The 22,999-nt window shown below is 42.3% G+C and overlaps 1 protein-coding gene across 2 annotated transcripts in view; it reads left to right on the forward strand.

Moving 5' to 3' along the window:
• The first annotated feature begins 1,707 nt into the window (after positions 1 to 1,707).
• The window catches only part of SHOC2 (SHOC2 leucine rich repeat scaffold protein), a 50,220-nt gene continuing 28,928 nt past the window's right edge, over positions 1,708 to 22,999 (forward strand). The window contains exon 1 of one of the 2 annotated variants that reach the window (XM_035132853.2): positions 1,708 to 1,830. The gene's annotated coding sequence lies outside the window, so the exon portion shown is untranslated. Of the gene's footprint in view, positions 1,831 to 2,496; positions 2,913 to 22,999 lie in introns of those variants that run through there. The other variant, XM_060274731.1, reaches the window with a different exon arrangement.

The raw sequence follows: 22,999 nt of genomic DNA on the forward strand, positions 1-22,999 counted from the left end.
TAATTAGGGCTTCGATGAAATCTATGCAAAACCTAATGGTTGTTACTATTGTTGCATAGGAATTTAGTTTCAGATCTTTACTTATTCATGTGAAAAATCATACCCCACATTTATTTATTTATTTGAAAATTTGTTTTGCTTTCTCTGCTTAGTCACACAAAGCCCTCTCCGCTCAAATATTTCTACCTTGTCCTCCGTCTATGGGCCTAACTATGGTGCAAAAAAAAAAAAGTTGGGACAGAAAAATAGCTGTGGGGCAAAGGGTTAAGCAGTCCCATCCCCTCTTTTGCTTAAAGCTTCAGGCCACTTGGCTATAAGAAGCACTTGGGGGAATTCACAAGTGCCTGCATGCAACATCTAGTTTGGCTGTGTAGTTACTGCTGTGGTGGTAAACCTGTGTCTGGACTGCACCACTTCACACAGCAAATGGGAGCTGATCTGATTGAAGACTCCTCCACTAAACAAACAAACAAACAAACAAACAAACAAACAAACACACCTCTGAATGTAAAGTACCATGTCATGGTTTGTTGTACATTGCCCTGAGTGCCTTTGGAGGAAGAAGAGTCATCCACCTGTCTGTGAATGCATGGGAAAATTATGAGATAGCCCTGGGTTTTCCTACTCCCTCGCCTCCCCATGCCTGTCATTTCATCCATCTTCCCCACCTGCTCTAGTGGGGACACTAGAGTAGCACACTTAAACATCTTGGTGCTGTAATGTCCAAAGCTACTTAGTCCATTGGTATTTACTTTGCTGGAAGCTTGTTTGGGATTGCAGCCTGGGCAATGCCCCACACCCTTACTTTTTGTGACTCCCGGTTCCCGTTTTGAGAAGACCACAGGCACAGGGAGGACGTATTTGGCCCAAAACGGAGACGTCGGCAGTGGAGCTTGTGGAATTAAATCGAGGGCCACCACTGCACAATTCTCTTTGATTTAAACATGGACCTCCTTTGTTTTTTTTTCCTCTCTCTCCCCTCCCCCCAATTAACAAAATGCATGCATGCACAAGGAAGCTTCCTATGTGTTTTGGTGTCAATCCCCCACTTTTGCCTATGAAAAAAGTTCGCCAGGCCTGTGGCCATTCCATAGGGAGGCAATTCCTGACGTTGACGACACGCTTAAAATGGGTGTCGGCGGGAAGACGGAATGCCGACTTGGAATTCAATCCACAAGGGAGCTTTATTTCCTTATTTGTTTTCTCCATTATCCGCCGCGATTAAAACCCATTCGGAGCCAGGCAGGCTGCTCTCACCACCGTCCGCACCCCCTGCCTCGCCCAGGGGCCTCTCGCGAGCGCGCAATCGGGCGAACAGCAGCGGCGACGTCCTCGCTCTTTTGTGCGGCAAACGGACAGCCATGCCTCTCGGTACGCGTACGAAGGGGAGGAGAGGGCGGCCTTTTTGCCCTCAGCGCGGCTGCATACCTAGCGAGGGCAGCGGGTCCTTTATTCTGTATCACGTTTAATAAAACCAACTTCGTTTGTTAGACTTTGGGGTCCTAATATTTATATGCACACGCATCACGGCGTTTGCCCCCCTATCCCCCCTCGGCCATTAATGCCTCGAGTCGTGCTCGTCCGTTGCCAATAGCAACGAAGACTCCCCCCCTCCCCTCACTCACCCTGCCTCCGGTTAACATGGCGGCGTCCGGGCGCTGAAGCCGGCGCGCCGCTCCACCTGCCACTTTCCCCCTCTCTATGGTTACCGTGGAGGTCTGTGGGCGGGGAGTCCCGTGACGGGCCGCTCGGTGCGCGGTGACGGCGGCAGGCGGGCGAGGCGGACGGTGGAAGCGGCTGTGAGGAGGGGATGGCGGAGGAGCCTCCACGGTAAGGAAAGCTCGGGGGGGGGGGAGGCCTGAGGACGGGGGGTGGCGGCGGCGGCAGGGGGCAGATATGGGGCTGCAGCTGGAATGTGGAGGGAGGGGAGGGAAGTGGGAAGGGCGGCCGTCTTGTAGGGGTAAGGGCAGCTGGGAGGGAGGGAGGCGGGCGGCTCGAGCGGGGTATCGGGAGCTTGGTAAGGGAGGCGGGAGCCTTCGCTAGAGAGCGGGGAGGGGGAAGCGGAGGAATGCGGGAGGTCGACGGGCTGCAACCGGGGGGGGGGGTGTCGTTGGCAGCTGGGAAAGGGGAGGCGGCGGGAGGGAGGGCGAAGGGGATTCTGCGCATGGGGCGAGCAGTCCCGCAAAGGTGAGTGCGGAGGGGAAGGGAGGAAATGGGGCTCCGGATCGGGCAGGGGGCGCGTCTGTCGGGGGGGGGGGCGCCGCACACGAACCCGCCTTTTCAAGGGGGAAAATGGATGGGGAGGGGGAGGTTGGGCTGCAGGGGAAGGAAGCAGAGCAGCTGAAAAGGGGGAGGTTCCGAAGGGAAGGCGTGCGTGGAGAAAGGGGGCGATGGGTGCCAAGGAAGGAGGGGGGCGCAGTGGCAAGTAAAGGCCCCTCCTGGCAGCAGGGGTGGTTGTTGTTTTTTTTGCACCTGTGCAGTGGAAGCCCTTGTTTAGGGAGGCAGCCCCAGCCGGTGGTGGTGTCGGGGAAGGCTGCTGTGGCCCAGGGAGAAGGGCGGGGCTGCAAGGGGGACCCCTCCGGGTCGACCTCGGGCAGTGGGTGGAGTATGCAGGGGAAAGGGCTCGGGAGGTGGTTGGCGAAAGGGCGCGCGTGTGCCTGAGCCTGTGCGCGTGTGCGCCGCTGCTTTGCTGGCTGCTGCTGCTGCTGCTGCTGCAAGGGTGTAGGTGGAGGAGCCTCTGATCCAAGGCTTGTCTCGGGCTGCTGCTTGTGCTGCTGACAGGAGACAGGGGTTTGGGCCTTAGAGGCCACAAGGCAGAAGGAGAAACGGCAGCAGCAGCAGCAGCAGAAGGTAGTCGCGAGAAGAAGCAGGAAGCCCCGAACACACAAAGCACTGAAGCCCTTTTCCAGCAGGTATAGCCAGTGTCCTCAGATGGGTGAGAGTTGGATTATCTGCTCTAAAATAAAATGTCTGGTGTCAAGAGAAAGTGTGTATATACTGTGGAGGAGTGATGTCAATAACAGAAGCTGAGATGGGCAGCTTGTCTTTCACCAAGCATGAAGATCAAGGGAAAAAATTGTTTCAGGGATTTTGACTGTAATCAGCACCACTGTTGTATTTCCATTTTTAACACTGGATGTTGATTCTGAAAAGCCCCGCTTTCCTTTCTAAAGGAGGTGTATGTAATTCTTTTCCTATTTCATTGTGATTATATTTCAGTTTTCTGTATATGATTCTACTGTCTTTAATCATCTAGCTATCAAATTTAAAGGATTTGATTTTAGTGATTACCATTTGATAAACACTAAAGTAGTTTGAAATCTGTTTCCATTTATTACATGTAACAAATGTGTGTATGTGTTTGCTAACTGTATAAATACAGTTTTATTTAATGAGATTTATTTTATTTAATGAGCATGAGATTTCAGTGTTGGGTGTTTTGATTTTTTCAAGACTCTTTTAAAAGATTTTAAAATGCGTTTTTTAAAAGACAAACTTTAACTCAGCATTTTTAATGCAACATTTCAAAATGTAGCTTAAACTGGTATGTAAAATCATTCATTTTTAGTAACTGCATATGCACATGAAGAAATATGTTTTCACAGGCAAATAGCAATTATGGCTGAGTTTTAATTGTATATTGTAGCCTGCCTTTTGGAACCATAAAATTGCTCAAACATAAGTTAAAGAGCATTTCCCACAATTGACGCAGATTCTTAGTCATTTTCAACAGAGGGTTTTTTAAAAAAAGGATTGTAGCCTTATCTTAAGTTTAAAATGGGATTAAAAAATAAGGGAAAATACAATCAGCAATCAGCTGGGGGTGAGTCCTATTGAACCCAGTGAAGTTACTGTACTTCTGAATAGACTTGTGTAGGATTGCACTGTAAGGCATGCTTGGCATTCTTAGAAGTTACACAATATATGCAGTCATGCTTTAAGCAAAAATAGTTTCTTGATCTCTGGAGTCCCACCTAGTTCTTATCAATACATTTACATTTATTCTGTTTAGTGTCATATTTTAGATAAGCTGATTTTTCAGAATCCATTACTGTTGACATGGGTTTAAATATTTAGATTGTCTCGGTGATTTATCCCGAGAGCTCTTAGCAAGTAAGATTTCCCAATAGATGGCAGCTGGATTCATTTTAGTTTGTGATAATCATCACGTGTAAATTGGTTTGTTGAGCTCTGGAGTTTCTATAGATGTAGCAAGTGAAATTAAGAGGCCATGGTTATTTACATATGATTTGGGGAAGCAGCAGGTTTTCAGGGGGGAAGCTACTTTGTACTTGGAGCTCCGCTTGCAATAGCTTTAAAATGTAGAAGCATGGCCGGAATTACATGCAAGTCTGCAGGCTCCCATGCTCCCAGTAGTTTATAGATGTAGAAAGTGATTTCCTTATCTGTGCTATGGATTATGATAGAAGTAAGATAAAAAAATTCCTTCAGTAGCACCTTAAAGACCAACTAAGTTTTTATTTTGGTATGAGCTTTCGTGTGCATGCACACTTCTTCAGATACAGTGAAATAGAAGTCCCCAGGCACTTATGTAGAGAAGGGGTGGGGATGGGGAGGGGAGATCACTCAGAAGGGTGGTGGAAGTGGGTGATTGACTGACTGATAGCTGTTGATGACCAAAAACGACTGCAAATGATCTCCCCTCCCCATCCCCACCCCTTCTCTACATAAGTGCCTGGGGACTTATATTTCACTGTATCTGAAGAAGTGTGCATGCACACGAAAGCTCATACCAAAATAAAAACTTAGTTGGTCTTTAAGGTGCTACTGAAGGAATTTTTTTATTTTACTTCGACCCAGACCAACACGGCTACCTACCTGTAGATAGAAGTAAGGTTTGTAAACAGTGCTGTCACTGTGTGTAGAGTTGCTGCTAGTTACAATTTTCCCACAGTTTGCAGATGTCATAGAGGCCAAGGAGAGGCTTGCACGTATATTATCTTGATAGTTACATTATGCTATCATGCTGGTTCTTGTTTTAATTGAGCGAGACGGTCAAATTTTCATTGCACAAGCGTATAATTTCTGCAACAGTTTTTGGGTATATAGATTTATGAATGTGTTCATATTTTCTGTGTGCACTGCTTCAGTTTCATTTGACGATTCTTCTAGTGAGCTCATCCATGGCAACAGTTTCATTTTGACAGATATTAATTTTGTGAGGGAATAAATTCAATATGTGCAGTGGTATTTATTTGTTTTATTAAAACAGAGATATCTTGTCCACCAAGGGTGACTTACAGCATATATAACATTACAACTCCATAAAACAATATTAAAAAGAAACAGGATTAGCCATCAAAAATTCATATACATTATCATGTTTCAGTTCTAAGAAATATGTCCAAGGACTGATATGGATAAACATTCTAGATTGGATCAAAATTAATAAAGGCTTTTGTAAAATACTGTCATGAGAAGACAATTTTGCAATAAGAATTTGAAGTAATTTTTGAATACTGTAAACACTGTAATATGCTGTGTAAGCATTGGACGCAGATTAAAGGTTCAGGGCAGCTCATACTGTATATTATTTCCTGGTTTTGCCCAAGCTGTTTGTGGTAAAGTTGATCAGATAATTCTTTTCAGATGAAAGGTGATGGCAAATAGAGGTTTTCATTTATCTTCACCTATAGCTTTGATGACTCGCTCTGCTGTTCATTTATGTATCTTTCTCCATCAAAACTTACTCCCTGCTACTTTCATTTCCTTCTGTGTTGATTAATGTATGACAAGCCAAGCTTGTGCAAGTTCTTCCTCTGTCAGGGCCATACAACACCTTTGTGCAGTATGAATTTTGGTGCAACCCCATCCAGGATAGCCAACTGACTAATTTCTCGGACACAGGAACCCCCCCACCCACAGTGTCTCTATCTTGTTCTTGTTCTTCCTCAATGCAACCAGGCATTGGTCCAGGGACTGCACAGCATCTCCCGATTCAGATGTTATGGAGAAAAAGGGCTGAGTGTCATCAGAATACTGATGGGACCTTGCCCCAGATCTCCTGGGGTCTCGTCAAGATATTAAATAGCATTGGAAATAGTACCTTGTGGCAACCCATAACATAGCTGCCATGGGCTACAAAGCACTCTGCTAATGCAGCTCTCTGGACTTGGCCCTGGAGGTAGGATTGGAATCACTGTAACACAGTGCCCCCAATTCCTGTTCCCCAGAGGCAGGTCCAGGGGGATACCATGGTCAGTGGCATCAAAAGCCGAGGACAGATCACGAGGCAAGGCCAAACTTCCCTTGCTCTGCTCTTTGCAAAGGGTATCCATCAGGGAACCCATGGGCAGGCCTGAACCCAGATTGGAATGGATCTAAATAATCTGTGTCATGCCCCACCACAACCCTCATCACCATCTTCTCCCCGAAAGGTGTGTTTTTCATTGGTAGTTCTAGTCTGAGAAATCTAGGAGTGCTGTACCACTGTTTTTTTCAAGGCAGGGACCGTCCCCTCATGCAATGCAGAGTTTTTCATGCTCTGGACCCAACCAGTCAGACCACCTCTGCTAGATTTAATGAGCCAGGAGGAACAGGGGTCAAGAGGGCATGTGATTGGATATATTGCCGCCAGCACCTTGCCCACATCAGCTGATTGCATAAGCTGAAACTGAACAGAATAAGGGACCAGAGAGGAAAAAGGAGAATAAAAGTTTATGTGTATGAAGAAGTAGATTGTTGCCGACCTGGAGCCCTTGATATGTTTTTGGTGGGGCTAATAGTCCAGAACATATGGAGGGCATCAAGTTAACAAAGGCTGACATGGAGGAATAAGTGACAAACCCTGTTCAGTGTGTCAGGACCCAAACACTTGTCTCTGTTTTAGAATTGCTGTGGCTGATAGCTATATTATTATTTCTGTTTTAAATTTCCATTTTGTTGATATGGGAAGTGTCTATGAGTTGATAACATTGTTTCATTTACCTGCACTGCCTAGAGCTCAGTTTCCATTAGACACGCCTAAAGTACTCAATCTGGCTTGAAGCAGAAGTATTTTCCAGCATAACATTCTTTTCAGCATAATATCATTGCTATGTGTTTTTCCAGTCATTATCTCATGAAGCAACTGTACTGATTTTAGGCAGTTCTGTGTTAATTGTGTAGATCTGGGTTGAGGGACAGGATCTGGGGTGGGGGGAACTTACCTGTCAGATCACTGTGAAGTGATCCAACTTCAAAGGAAAGAAGAGGGAGCGAATTTTAAGTACATTTCTGATTCTTTCCTTTCTTCCTTTGGTCTTCCAAGGTGGAACTCAAGATGGGCTATAAAGGAAGATGCCTTTACTTATGTTAGTTTACAGTCACATTATTCTTAAAGGCAGTGCCAAACATGATAATTACTTTTATCATCATCATGCTGTTGTTTTTTATAATGTGCTTTCCCCCTCAAATTGGCATAGCCTTGTGAATATGTGTGTCCTCTCTGATGCTTGTGCAAATGACCAGCTGTTTCCCAGCCTGCGTGTGTTCAGTGGGGTAGATCAGTGTTTCTCAACCTTTTTTGGGCCACGGCACACTTGTTCCATGGAAAAAAATCACGAGGCACACCACCATTAAAAAAGTTAAAAAATTTAACTGTGCCGCCCTATATTGACTATATAATTATGACTGTAAGAAACACTTGCCAAATTACAAGGGCGCGCGCACTTCCAGGGGAGCTGCGGGGCGGCTCAAAGGCGAAAGGTTACCTTGGCTGCTGCTTGCGAGTAATTCTGGACCGCGAAGCCCAGCGTCCGCCGCGCAGCCATGGCGAAGGACGGGCGAAGGAGGCAGGGGAGGCAGAGCAACCTTGATGCGGCTTAAGGGGGGCCAGCGGCGGATCTGGAGCGCGCCTCCCTAGGGGGCCTCCCTAGACTCTAAAACCACCCTCCAGTCGTTTGCACTGAGCTTTGGGAAAGAGGAGGAGAAATATTGCTTTCTGGCGGGTCAGTAATGTATATTGGCGGCCGCCAGGCACGTGACAACGCAAATTGCCCTTCTCGTCGCCGCACGTCGCGGCACACCAGCCAGCGTCTCGCGGCACACTAGTGTGCCGCGGAACAGCGGTTGAGAAACGCTGGGGTAGATGATATGCATGCAGCTTGCACACTTTCATAAATGGAACTGGCTTCTGTGTGGGAAGTTTGTGCAGTTTGAGGTAGCTAAGTCCATCTCCTTTCTAACCTTATGTGGATGTCAAGAGAAGGGCATGGCAGAAAGAGAAATGGGGGTGCCCTGCCCCCTATGGCTCTGGCCACACCCACTGCTGTCTCTACCTCCACCAAACACCAGCATGCAACCCCTGTCTACTTTGAGGGAATGCAGCCCTTGACAGAAAAAAGATTTTCCACCCCTGTTGTAAAGGAGCAATGCCTTTTACATGATGCAAGTACATTTTGAAATATCTTCTCCATTTGTACTCTCGTGACTTACGAAATATTGCTTGTTGCACAGCTGAGTTCATGCTTGCTGTCTAGCTGTTGATGCTAAAATATATTATGTTTATGGAGATTTGCTCAGAGCTGGCAGTGCGCTTTATTAAAAGAGGATTGTGCAGGATGTTACTGCTAATAGGCAAGGTTGGTGGCAGGGAGTACAGTTTCTCTTCCATATACAGCATTCCTAATCTATGGACTAGAAAGGATGGTTGGTACCATCTGGAAGGATTAAATGAAATAACCTTTTTTTTAATAGTCCATGACCCTAATAACATTATTATCCACAATGGCCATCAGTGTGAGTGGCTTCCACCAACCCTGCCCTCCCTTAATTGTGTTTTCCAAAAAGACAATAATATACAATTTGTTTCATACATTAAGAGAGCTCAAACTGACTGGAAAGATAAATAATTATTGAAATAATTGGTGTGGTGGTGGTGGTGGTGTGTGTTACTGAAAAGATACAGAATTCTGTAAATTATGCTTATCTCTCTCTCTCTCTCTCACTCTCACTCTCAATCACTCTCTCTCTCTCTCTCTCTCTCTCTCTCTCTCTCTCTCTCTCTCTCATTTAGCGTGCTATCTGATACTGACCAGTGATCAATCATATCTCTATTGAGGTAACATTCTTGGTGTAAAACAATATTCCCCTCTTCCTCTATCAGCACAGTTCCTTCCAAATGCATGTGTCTTTAAATTGAGTGGTTAATACCAACTAGGTACTATTTTCTTTCCTTTCTTTGTGTTAGCCTGTGCTCCTGTTGTCCATGCTGGCAATCTGTAGCCTCCATTGCACCCTTCCCCCCTTAATTGTATATTTATAAAAGGAGATGAAATCATTTAGTACTCAGATGTAAATGCAAGGTGACGAAACTAGGCAAACTGCGATTAGGCACAGCGCAAAGTGATTTCAAAATTATTTTGCGATCTAGAAGTGAATGCTTGTCACTGGCTTCTGCAATTTAGTATTTCCAAGACTGTATAGTAAAAGACTGTTTAGTAAAAATCCTGATCATATGAAAAAAATTGGTGTGTTTTTTCATTTTCTTTCAGACATTACGATGGTTGTAAAACACAAAATTTATTCATGCTGAACAAGCTTAGTTTGGGAGCAGTGGAAGAAACTCTTGCTTTCATAAGCAAAGAATTTGTCACTGATGACATGTCATGAAGTTTCTTCTTTTGTTTACATGGCTATTTAAAGTTGGGCCAATCACTGAAATTGCTCCTCTTGAGAATGCAGCATTAATGTTAGTTGGACTTGTACCAGCTTGAGCTGTTTTAAATACAAGTCTGTTGTGCTATGCCCTTTGCAATGAATGCTTGTGGAGAAATTAAAAATAACTTTGAGACTGAAAGTAGTTGAAGATACATCAGGTGACTTAAAAACAAATTTATGCAATGAAAATCATCCTGGTTTGGTGACGAGAGAGAGCTAAAGCCAATTTTAGAGAGCTTTCTCCCCAGATAACTTCTTTCACATTTAGACACAGGTTATCAGTGTTCTCTTTATTTCTGGGGCAAGTCTTCACATGCTCACGCAAAGGTAGACAGAACTGCACCACCCACAATAATGAGGTATCAGGAGACTCAGGATAACAGGAGTATAAAAACTTCAGGGAAATACCTCACGGTGGATTCTCCTCTGCCCCTCCCCTGCCCAAATAGCCAAAGAGGATGGTGGCCACACATTGCTGACTAACATAGACTGGGGAAAACAGAAAACAGAGTGGGAGGATAATGGAATGGAACAACTGGAAAAGGAAGCCTGAGGAAGAGGCACATAGTGATAAAAAGGGAAGAGAGAATCCTCTCATTATCTTGATATATTTTGGTGAATCTGTTTTAAGTGTCCCTAGGGACCGAAGTGAGAATTGCTGATAGGAATCTGAGCATGCTTAGTGGGCACAGAATGCTAACTTGATTGAGGGTGGGGGTGGGGTGGGGTAATGAAATGAGTAACTGCAACCTTGGTCAGAAGTCTTCTGCATTGCAACATTTTGTTGCAGAGCCCTGCTGGTAGTAATATCAAAAGACATGTGCTTTTAGGAATGGTTCATGCATTTAAACGAAAGCTTGAATTCTTGGTACAGTATATAGAATCTCCTTAGATGGTACACTCCTGGAGGATATATACAGTATTATTCAAGCATAATGATTCTGGAAAAAACTGGAGACCCCCATTCATAAACTGAGTACTGTCTAAGCCTGCATGTCATGTTGAAAATCTCTTCCCTCAAAGTTCTCTCAGTCATTATTTTTACATATTCTATCTATGGGGTTTGTCTGGCAATATAGCTCCAGCATTGATTTTAAAATATTTATATGCTTTCTGTCATGTAAAACATATGCAAGTGGAGTACAATACAGTCAAGCACATGTATACAATATACTAAAAACAGAGCAACACAACGCAAGCAGTAGGGAGTTTTAAAATTATAGCGGCCGGCATTATGAACCATCAGATGCTGATGCAAACAAGAACATTTTCAGCATGTGCCTATGGTGCAACAAAGTCAATGCATACTTTATTTCAGGGGGGAAGCTATTACATAGTAAGGCTGCCATCACAGAAGAGGTCCTCCTCTTGGCTGTTGCTAGCTGTTGCCAGATGCAGTTGGTTACACCAGGAGGGCCTCTGATGATGACCACAGTAGCTGGACAGGTCAGTATTGCAGAAGGCATTCACATGAATAGCCCGGCCCAAAGTTGTTCAGGCTTTGTAGGTCAATACCTGGTCTGGTAGCAAATCAGCAGCCAGTGCAGTTCTATCATTCTGCATTATCTACTACAGCTTCCAGACCATACATCAAGGTGTCTAGGAATAGCCATTGCTGATGTACTGGCCAAAGCTGTTTAAAGAAACTTCTTGCGCTGCAGCTGTTTGTCCTTCCAAGAGCAGTGCTAGAAACTGGGATAGAAAAGCTATTCGCCACATGGTTGGTGCCAATGTAAATTGTGTGGCCAATGTGTGTGCCTATAGAGGAAAGTTTTTGCAAGCGATCATTGAGTCAATTCCTCAATACTTTAGAGTTTACTAAAGTTTGAAAGCATGTCAAAGTGCAAGTAGATAAATAGGTATCGCTCCGGCGGGAAGGTAAATGGCGTTTCTGTGCGGTGCTCTGGTTCGCCAGAAGCGGCTTAGTCATGCTGGCCACAGGACCCGGAAGCTGTACGCCGGCTCCATTGGCCAGTAAAGCGAGATGAGTGCCGCAACCCCAGAGTCGTCCGTGACTGGACCTAATGGTCAGGGGTCCCTTTACCCTTTTAAAGATTCCTTAGCACATTGGTTAAAATGACTCTTACACCCTGCTTAAAATTTGCACCCTTGGTACATAGGCTAGTTTTAGGGTGTATCAAAGTTACCACTTTTATCGCCTTTTTTGTGTGTGCTGTGAATGAAGCTCTTATGAGCTCCAGGCATACTGTGTGTGACTAAAGTCATGTAATGGTGCGCTGTGTGTGTTGGTGATCGGGAGACTTGTAAAACTTTTTGTACATCGTAGCTTCTCCCAGTTATTCATAACTAAAGCAATACAAGAAGTTCACTTTACAAACTAGGTTGATATGCCTTGACACAGTGGGTGGCAAGGAATCAGAAGCCCAAATCCTTCTGATGTATGGCATTGCATAAATTGGAGGGCAGCTACGTGTACTGGAAGGTCTGCCACTACATGAACACTGGAAAAAGCGGTGAATCAAGTTTTGCAGGCTGCAAGAAGAATTGGTATGAGGCAGCTGACAAGTCTTAATAGCTCAAGTCCCTCAGTATATGACTCTTGCTGCAATAATAGACACCCACGTATTAACAAAGAACATTTGAAATAACAAAGAAATGATATAGTGAACTTTTAAGAAATAGCTGTATGTAATAAGAGGGAAACAAACCAGAAGTGGAAGCTGAGGGAAGCCCGGGAGGGAAGGGAAGAGATGATGCAATATAAATGTTATTGATATGAGATGTATGTAATGATAGAAAAAGAAAAGTGAATAAAAATTTAATAATAAAAAAGACATCCATGTGCCTCAAAACATTATTTTGGAGGTCTGTTTGTGTGAAAAATTCTCTTTACAGTAAGTACGTAACAATCTGTTGCACCCAGCACTTTCCTTACTCCTGCATATTTCAGCTCAGGTTATCTTGAAGGAACCAGTAAAAGTTTTTAGAACACATATTCTTGTGCTTTGGAGCTTGGTGAAATAAACAGTATTCTCCGATATCATTTATGCTAAATAGTGGTGGTAAGGCTGTCTGGTTCTAGCATGAAGTCAGACCTGCACTCCTGCCTAATTTGCTGTGGCATTGCTGATTGCTCCTCTGCTCAATCAGTTGCTTAGAAGCCATTTTGGCATTAAGGTGTGTTTGTATACATACATACATACATACATACATACATGTAATCATATGTGTGTATTTTGTGTGTGTGTGTTAGTGTTATATATAACACATCAGCCTCTGTATCCCCTCCTGTATCTTAATGTTGTACTGGATTGCAGTTGGGGATCGCCCTAGCTTTGTGTTGTATTTCCAAGAATTCCTCCTAAATGATAATTGAGCAACATTTGCATATTAAGTGTCACTAATGTTATAGCCCCTACTGCTGCCTCCTTCTATTCCCCACTTTCAAACATCCCTCTAGTTTTTGTGGGGTGGAGGGAAAAAGAAGTTTCAGAAATACGTTGTCCTTGCTTTAGAACCCTGAAGGTGCTTTCAGGAGGGGAGGTACTGTTGTCTCCCATGGGCTGCTTTCCAGTACAGTGGAACCTCGGTTTATGAACACCTCGGTTTACGAATTTTCGGTTGACGAACGCCGTGGACCCATCTGGAACGGATTAATTCACTTTCCATTACTTTCCATGGGAAAGTTCGCTTCAGTTTATGAACGCTTCAGTTTATGAACAGACTTCCGGAACCAATTGTGTTCATAAACCGAGGTACCACTGTACTGGTATTGCCAGCCACTGTTGGGGTTAATTATGGTTGTGTGTGATATTATCCCCAGGTGTAACTCTTTGTTTTCTCTCATAGGAATGAATATGATTTTTTTTCATTCCTACATGGGAAAGTAAAGGCATGCACACCATTGAGGAGGGGGCTAAACTTGCTCTTGGCAATTCTAGTGCTTGGAACAAGAAGCTGATTTTGCCCCCTCTCCGAATCATGCTAGAGTGAGTTTGCTAGGAATTGGCATGATACTTTACCTCATATGTGAAATAATATACAGAAATGTGGAAAGAATAGTTATCAGTTTTATGTTTGCAGTTGCGATTGAGTTCTGCCTTGAGTGAGTGTACTTGATCCGAACAAATCTATTAGCATGAAGCCAAAAACAGAAACCGGAACCAAGAAGTTAAAAGCTCTTATTTGCAAAGTAAGGGAAGCAAATTGTAATTGCAGCAGATGGTATTTTTCAACCCACGCTAGCAATACACTATTTCACTATCGGTTTTTCTTTTGCTTTATCAGAATCGGTCTAAACGAGCGTTGTCTGGTTTTTCTCCAATAAGCAAGTCTAAATTAAAGCTTAATCTTTAATTTAAAAAAGTTAACAGTGAACACAATGCTTCAAGGTATATTTGGAGTAAATATCAAATTCATAGCTTGGACAGTAAAAGTTCATTTGAAGTGTAAATACTTGCAGATTCAAAGAGAAGAACCTTAACCAAGATATAATATTGCAGTTAAAAATTAATTCTGCAAATGATTCTACATTATTAACCTTATTGCCTGGGCTCTTTTGCCTGATCTATAAGTCATGCACAGCAGAATTTCTCCTTATTCCATGTGTTTTCACATGTGTGTTGGGAGATGTTTAAAGGAGATGCTGGAAACTTTATGAAAACCATTAAAAAACATTAAAAACAACAACGAATCAGCCAAATTTTCCATTTAAAAGCATGAGTTTCAGGTATTATTATAATAAAATAATATTATTACTTTCCCACATTTGTAATGATGTTTCATTTGGCCTCCAGTTGAAGCATGTTCCATCTCAGTTTTAGAACTGTTTGTTATCCTAATAAATCTGATTTTACGCTGTCCTTTTATTTGATAAGATTATTTATTTAAAATGGCCAACATGTTTCCCAGAGGCCTAGATCCATCAAAGTCAGTTAGAGTTGGCTTTAATTTTAATAGAGTTGTGTATGTCTTCTCTCCGCCCCAGGGAGCTGCTGTGCTAGTATTCCAGAAGCTTCTCAGTGCTCAGTTTGGATGAAAAATAAAAAAATTCCTTCAGTAGCACCTTAAAGACCAATTAAGTTTATATTTTGGTATGAGCTTTCGTGTGCATGCACACTTCTTCAGATACAGATACAGATAAACTTCTTCAGTTTGGATGAGTTAGTAATGAGTTAGGTGAATTCTGACTTGTGTCAAAATTAAGCTTGAAGAAGAAGAAGAAGAGGAGGAGGAGGAGTAGTAGTTTGGATTTGATATCCCGCTTTATCACTACCCGAAGGAGTACCAAAGCGGTTAACATTCTCCTTTCCCTTCCTCCCCCACAACAAACACTCTGTGAGGTGAGTGGGGCTGAGAGACTTCAAAGAAGTGTGACTAGCCCAAGATCACCCAGCAGCTGCATGTGGAGGAGCGGAGACGCGAACCCGGTTCACCAGCTTATGAGTCTACCGCTCCTAACCACTACACCACACTGGCTCCACTAGCCTAGCCTTACTTATTTGGAATGCAGACCCCATTGCAAACCTGCGAATGTCTTTGGGCTTCAAACTTTCTTGGCAATGGTGGTCCATTTTATTTTCCTTAAAAGAGTGACAGTGTCCTTGATACAAGGATCTGTGAGGGAGATGTAGTCACCTGGTACTCTAATCAGTCTGAGGATTAATGGAACCTTTATCATGGAAGGAATGGAAATAGTCGACAGATTCCCGATAAAGCAGTTTATCAAGAAAATCACTTTGTGCCAGCATCACATAGTAGGGACTTGACTTCTTAAATTTATGCTTGTTTGGTGATGCTCTATTTCTTGGAACTGATATTTCTGTTCAGAGGCGAAGGGGGTTCACACCTCCCCACTTTAAGGTTGTCTTCAAGAAGTTGGCTTGCTTGAAAGTCATTAATCTTAGTTTCTGGTTCAAAATAATTGGTAGCTATGGTTAATTGGCTTGTTTGCTTACCTGTATGAAAGGAGGGGCAAAGTGAGAGCAAAGGGCTGTGTGTGCATGCACAGAGATCATGCATATCTTTGCATTGTCCTTACAGTCATGGGCAGTTGCTAGCAGGGGCCAGTAGAAAATTCAGGACACATGCAGCTGCATCCAAGTTTGTTTGGTTATTCACAAGTAGATACCATTATGTTCTGCGGAACTTGTTCTGAAATAGGGAAGAAAGGGGAGACACCATTTGGTATTTGGGCAGCAAAATGTCTTGGACCAACTCTGGTGGTAGTAGCTCATTGTCTATTGCGGAGCAGAGTAATTCCTCCTTTCATTTGGAACTGGAATGATCCATTTTCACTGTGCTTCATTTCCACAGTGAATTCATTAAGAGCAAAAAAGGGGGGAGGGGAAGAGAGAAAAAGACAAAAAAGCTGCCCTTTTTGTGTGGATGATACCCAAGTGTCATAGCAGTAAGCTTAATCAAATTGCATATTTAGGAGTTTGACAAAAAGGGTTTGCTTCAACTATGTACATGAGGGATAGCTCAGTTGGTAGAGAATGAAACCCTTAGTCTCATGGTTGTGGATTTGAGCCCACGTTGGGCAACAGATTCTTGCAGTTCAAGGGGTTGGTCTAGAATAGATGATCCTAACACTACAATTCTATGATCTCAGTCTAGAATATTTTCCTCTTTAGCATGTAATTCCAGTCAAGGTGCTGGTGGAGGGGAGTTCTTAGTCTGGGATAAACTATCAAGGGAATTCTGCAGTGGTTTTGTTGGAGTGGAATTGCTCTGGTTGAATTGAAAGTTGTTCTTTTAACCAGCAAAAACATTCCTATTAGCACAATGTTTATCTTCTAAAATTATAGTGGGAACAGAGGAGAGAGTGCAAAGGTCTCCATGGCGATAAGCATCTCTGTTCACTTGGTGACGTAGCTATGTCTGTGCTAAGCTAGTTGTTTTCTGAGTTCTTAATGGATAATTGAGCTTGGGAGACATGGGTGCGGGTGCTATGGACTGCATTTGCGAAATGTGGAACCAGGTTTTTGTATGTGAGAGATGGGATTGGGAGAATGTTAGAAGAGAAACATGAGTTGTGATAGGAACATAATATGCAAAGCAGAAAAGGGTGTGTGTGTGTGTGTGTGTTTTGCAAGGGTTTGTCTTTAGAAGTTGTGAATGCTGCAGTTCCCACCTGGCATACACTTCAGTTGTAATGTTTTTGCACAAGGAGAAAGTTTGTGTAGCATAATCACTGTGAGAGGAGTCAGAAATTCTCAGTTCTAAGTTCAAATATGTTAGGCAAGCCATTATATTTGAGTTATCCCCCTGTCAGTGGTATGGGGATAATACTGAGCAGCAGTCCACACACTTTTGCAGGACTTAGAAGCCAGACATTATTTACAATCACTGCTAACACTTTCCTTCCCCTCAACCCTCACACTGGGCCCTCATTTTAACTGGTTTTGGAGAAGGCCAGGAGCAGCACAGGTCTCCCTCAGTGCTTCTAGCTTTCCTGACTTGTCTTATGTAAAGTGAGACATGAGAGCCTGTGTTTCCCCCAAGTTCTCTGCATGCATGTGAGGGTAGCGGTGGGCTGTGCTGCTTCTTGCTCCCAGAAGAAATTGAGATGGTTGGATCCAGACTAAATTGAACTTAATTCCAATTGAAATGAACAGAACAAGTTAATTCTTACTATTGGTATTTATTAAATTTCTTCTATACAGTGGTACCTCGGTTTATGAACACAATTGGTTCCGGAAGTCTGTTCATAAACTGAAGCGTTCATAACCTGAAGCGAACTTTCCCATTGAAAGTAATGGAAAGTGGATTAATCCGTTCCAGACGGGTCCGCGGAGTACTTAAACTGAAGCGTTCATAAACTGAAGCATGGGTGTAATTGGTTCCGGCAGTCTGTTCATAAACTGAAGCGTTCATAAACTGAAGCGAACTTTCCCATTGAAAGTAATGGAAAATGAATTAATCCGTTCCAGATGGGTCCGCGGCGTTCATAAACCGAAAATTCATAAACTGAGGTGTTCATAAACTGAGGTTCCACTGTACCACCCTTCCTCTGAAGATCACATGGTAGTTCACAGCATAAAAACAAAATAAATACAAACCATAATAACAAAACACAAGCAATAACCCACAACCACAGTATAAAACACCGTAGATTGTTAAACATGCCTCCTGTTTATTTCAATAGAAATTAAGTTCAAGTAATTTAGGATAGGCTGTATTCAATACGACATTAGGCAGATTGCTCCATCACCACACATGTTTCTCCTGCCCAAACATTTTATCCTCTTCTCCCTCCTCTGCACCCCCTAAACCTGTTCTGGGGTTTCACTCAACCCTCTGGAGCAGATTTGGGGTATGTGCAGGGGTAGGAGAGAGGGGAATCCCATTGTGGCAAGTTCTAATTCTTGTGCTAGCACAACTATTCAGTAGAATACTGCTCACTGTCTCCAACCCAGAGCTTTCTGCTAGGCTTTGAGGGCTCTGTTTCTGCCTCTTGATGCTGTGGATGGTGCAATGTGGTAGCCAGAATTAAATATAACGTCACTACTGTTGATCTTATTTGTGGTCTTCTCATACTGACCTGTGGGCATTATTGAAAACTTGTCTTAAGGCATTTTTGAATACTGAAAACTGCTGTCTAAATGCTGAATTACATTAAGGCTAGAACTTTCTTTAAGGGATTCTGCCTGTTGTTACAGGGTTACTTTGCACTCCCTCTGGGAATTCTTATTGCTGAGTGGAAAAGTTCAATGTATGCAGTTTTAACTTCCCTGGATTTGGAGCATCTGATGTAATAATCATGCTAGCAATGTTTAGCATTGAGGTATAATATGCATTTTGTGCTGGTCATGGACCAAAATACATTTCTGATTAGATATGAGTCTTATCCCATCTTTCCCCAGAAAATACGTTGAGATAACAGAAAAGCAGTATTTTGCCAGAGTGTTTTTTAATCCCACCTTGAAGATTTATAAATTCCACATACTGTATACATTTATGAAAGAGAAAGTGCAAAAAACCAAAAATACCTATTAATGACCAAATAGGTATATATAATACAAATGGCATTGATCTGCTAACAATAAACTGCTTGTGGCTTTGTAATAGTCAATATGTGCTTCCCTTCCTTTTTAATTTGAAAATATGGAGATCTAAAGCACTTTTATTCATGACACATAAAAACAAATGAGTATTAAACCTTGGCTTAATCTGTTTTCTGTGGGGAATTTTGGTAATTCACATGTATAAAGCACTTATACACTCTTGCAACTTAAATGTTCTGAAGAATATAGCATCTAACTAGCATATGGTGAGAGTCTGATTTCCACCCCCCACCCCACAGTAGAAATGTCATTGAGCACATGTGTTTAAAAACGTGATACATCATTTTAACAGACTTTGTAGAATCTGTTTGGAAAATACCTCCCCACTTCTCCCCTCTTGCAGCAATAAGATCTTCTGAAGCTGCTCAGTTTTTCATGACATAATTTATTTTAATATGTGCAACATTTTTATGTCACCTTTTGAGGCTGAAGGTGATACACCTCATCTCAAATAGCAGATCAAAATACAATATAAAAATACACTGAGATAAAACAGCAGTCCAAGCAAAAATAAATAAATAAGTAGGCTCTGTTCACAAAGAAGGCAGCAGCACCAAAGGCCAAATGAAGAGGATGCACCCCTTCTTTTCATGTTGTAAGCTGCCTTGAGCATGGTTTGAACTGTGGGAAGGCGGCACACAAATGTATCTGATGAAACAGTTCCGTTACAATTTATATTGCACCCGAGGTCCTTTGACTTCGGAATGCTGTTATAGTGATAACTATATGCTTTAATATGCTACATTTCATTCTGAGCGACGGTGCTTGACATTAGCAAGTATCACTGTTATGAAACTGGCCACACAAACACACACAGCATTTCTCTTTTCATATTCTACAGAGTTGGCAGCAGGGACAGCTGCTGTTAAGTCAGGGAGGCTGGAAGATCTTCAGTTTGTGGGCAGCCAACTATTCATGGGGGTGCATGGATGATGTTACATCTAGTTTGGCCTAAGGAAGAACTCTTTTCTACCTGTATTCTAGGATTCGCCTCTTCCTATCTGGATCTGTCCTGTCTTGCCTAGCAATACAGAGATGCTGAACACTTTTAACTTGTTAAAAGATATGTATTGTTGTCTTAGAAGTTTCCTTATGAACTGGTGATTAAGAGTTCCTGGGTTGTTGTTTTTTGCTGACCATGCCTTGTGGTGTAACACTGTGACCCTCTTTGTGGTCTTTGATGTGTCCTCTAGTAAAGTGATGCAACTAACTTTACGGAAGAGTCCCAGTACTCTTGTCAGTTGCAGCATAATTTATTTTTTTAAAGAAGTGACACTGGGATTTTATAAACCATCGTAATTAGCAATTGGTGTAGCTGTTTATCATTATTGCTGTGCATCAGTTTTAAAAGTTTGCTTTTGCTAGAAAAATATTTTCATATTTAAATTGTATGCACATTTTTCTGCGAGAGCAAACATTCGTATTTATAGCCTATTTTATCAGCAAAGTTGCCAAAGCGCAGACTCTGCTGTATGTAAGTCTATGCTTGCAAATTGCTGATAGCACCAGAAAAGCAGTGCTCCTGGTATTAAAAAAAATCGAAAACAATCTTTGTTGTTTTCTTCCTTGCCCACAGAGTTTGGTTTGGCTAAGCCTCCCTTCTAATTTACTTGGTAATTGGGTTAGGTGACATTTCTCCACTCTTAATCTACTATAGTGTGGTAGTTTGAGCATAATTAAAACAGGATTACAGCCCTTTTCATTCTTATGTTTACAGCTCTCCATCCCAGATGTAGCCTAGGATTGGTCATCATTTGTCTTTTCCTCACCCATGTTCACATCTCTACCATTTCCTCCCTTTCCTTGCAAGGGCAAGTAATCTGCAGCATAGGCTCTTCCACTGCAGAGCTGTTTCACTCTTCACATTGCAGTCATGTTTGCCCTGGCTGTGCTGCTGATTGTTGCAGTAAACACATACTGTGGAAGGAAGACATGCATCTCCAAGTGATGGGGTGTGTGTGTGTGTGTGTGTGTGTGTGTGTGTGTGTGTGTGTGTACGTACACACACACACACAGGTGCTGCAAGTTGCCATAGTTCCCCTGACACCAATCCACTGCATGATTCTTTTCACAGTGTGGGCTGTGCAAATGGAAAGCAGCTTATGCAATAAATTTTCTTCTCCTCTCCTCCCCTAAGACCAACTTCAGAGGTTTGGGGAGCCCTCCTGAACAGTGGCAGCTGTTTTGTATGGGTTGAAATGTGAAGGGGAAACCACCCAGAACAGGATAAAATAGATATCATGGCCATTGGAACATTATCCCCACACCCAATGGTGCTTTCCCCCTATCATTGCAGTCTTGTGCAACACACTTCCACTGTTAATGAGGGTCACCAAACCTCATTCCATAATCAGAAGAATAAAAAATCCATGTCATCCAAATGACATAGATTATTTATTCTTCTGATTATGGAACTCAGCTTTGGCCTTTCAAAAAGGATTTCCGCATAGCCACAAAAAGAAGGACATGAGAAGTTTCACACAGAAGATGCATTTGTGTAACATGTATGTGCTCCCAGTGTGCAAAACGGAAAATGAAATATCATGGAACTGAGTATCGACTGTTGCATTCATGTAAGTAAAGCCCCAACTACTGTACTGAAAATCAGCAGTCAGTAATAAAATACCACCTCTTTTTAAAAATTGCTTAATTAAATGAAAATCCCATATTAGCAGTACTATTATTTATTATTATTATTTTTTTAAAAAAACTACTAACAGTTAACCATGGATGGGTGTGTTTATTTGGTTGTGTCACCCTAGCTGCTTTGCTTTATATTAACATAAGGATACCTTCTTCTTTTTCTTGTTCAAGCTTGAGCTGAAAGCATTTCCTTGTTTCATTTTGAAATAAAATCAGTTTTTCCTTTCTGAGAAATACAATCCTGTGATTTTTTGAGCTACTAATTGTAGGCAGAAAATGCAGAGTGAAGATCTTACACTACTGAAGCCAGAGCTGAGGTGCATAAAAGCACAAAAGCATTTAAGGGCTAAAGCAGGCACAATTTGTAGCAGAGAAGATGGGAAGGCAGAGGAATAGCAGTTGTTAACCTAGTAAGTGTACTTAATTTCCTGGTAGACTTTTGTGATTCTGTTCCCTTGTGAAGCCATAGGGATTAAGAACAGCATTCTGTTTAATTCTATGCAGTCTGTGGTATTTAAGCAGCTCTTCCCTAATAAGCCTTGAGAGTACCAAGATTGACAAAATATCATGAAACATTTTTTCTGTCTTTTGTGCTTAAGACATTACATGTGCAATGCTGTTGTGACAGTAGCTTCAGGGGTGGTGGGTGAAATGCTCTCAACTACAAGAGCAGCCACAACGCATACTCACAAAAACTGTAATAACCTTCACAGCTGATTGGCGTTAGGTTTCTGAAGGCCATTAGTTTTTTTCCCCCCTGACCATTGGCTGTGCTGGGTGAGGGTGGTGGGAATTGGGAGCCGAGCAACATTTGGAGGGTCAGGTTAGTCCGCTCTGGCCTGTAGGAACAGGAAGCAAGTTAAAAGTAAAAAGTTATCGTGAACAGATCTATATATATATATATATATATATATATATATATATATATATATTAATTGAGTTTCTGCTTGCCCCTGTGTTACGATTCCAGTGTCCATTAGTTACCCACAAAGCACTTCAAAATATTGTCAGTTACCTGTAAAAATATATCCATCATACTTACTACTGTACTTTGTTTACATAAAAAGCAAGGGTAGCCATGCTGGTCCATGTTCGGGATTTTAGGGATTTTGTAATTTTTGAGTTTTCCTTTCCCCCCTTCTCTCGCTCTCCCAGCACCCTCAATCGCCAGTTCTGTTATTCTAAGAATATATTTTGTATTGTGATGGTACAAATGATCTCCTTATCAACATTCCAATAATGAAACATTTGGGAGCGGATCCAAAAACTTGCTGAGATCCTGTGGAGTAATGCCAGTGGAAAATTCTTTTTGTGATCCTGTACAGGATAAGGGAGAAACTCCTTTGGACTGTGTCAGTTTTCTCTTAGTTTTGCTCACCATACTCTTTAGCACATATTTAACTTAAAGCAGTGTAACTTAGTTTCCAAAGCCATTCAACATTTGCGTATACTCCCATTTATCAACAAACATGTCAGTAGTGCTAGCTAGCAATTTTGTAATGTGGGTGTTATCAGATGGAGCTAAGACCATCACTCAGAGCAATTTATGGCTTTCAAGATTTTACAGATTATGCAAAATTGCAATACACCACAAATTGCCATGACAACAGTGATAAAGAACTAAAAAATGTACGTGCTGAGGAACCACATGGGCTGGTGTACAAACT

Source organism: Zootoca vivipara, chromosome 5 (genome assembly GCF_963506605.1).
Source record: "Zootoca vivipara chromosome 5, rZooViv1.1, whole genome shotgun sequence".
Lineage (NCBI taxonomy): Eukaryota > Metazoa > Chordata > Lepidosauria > Squamata > Lacertidae > Zootoca > Zootoca vivipara.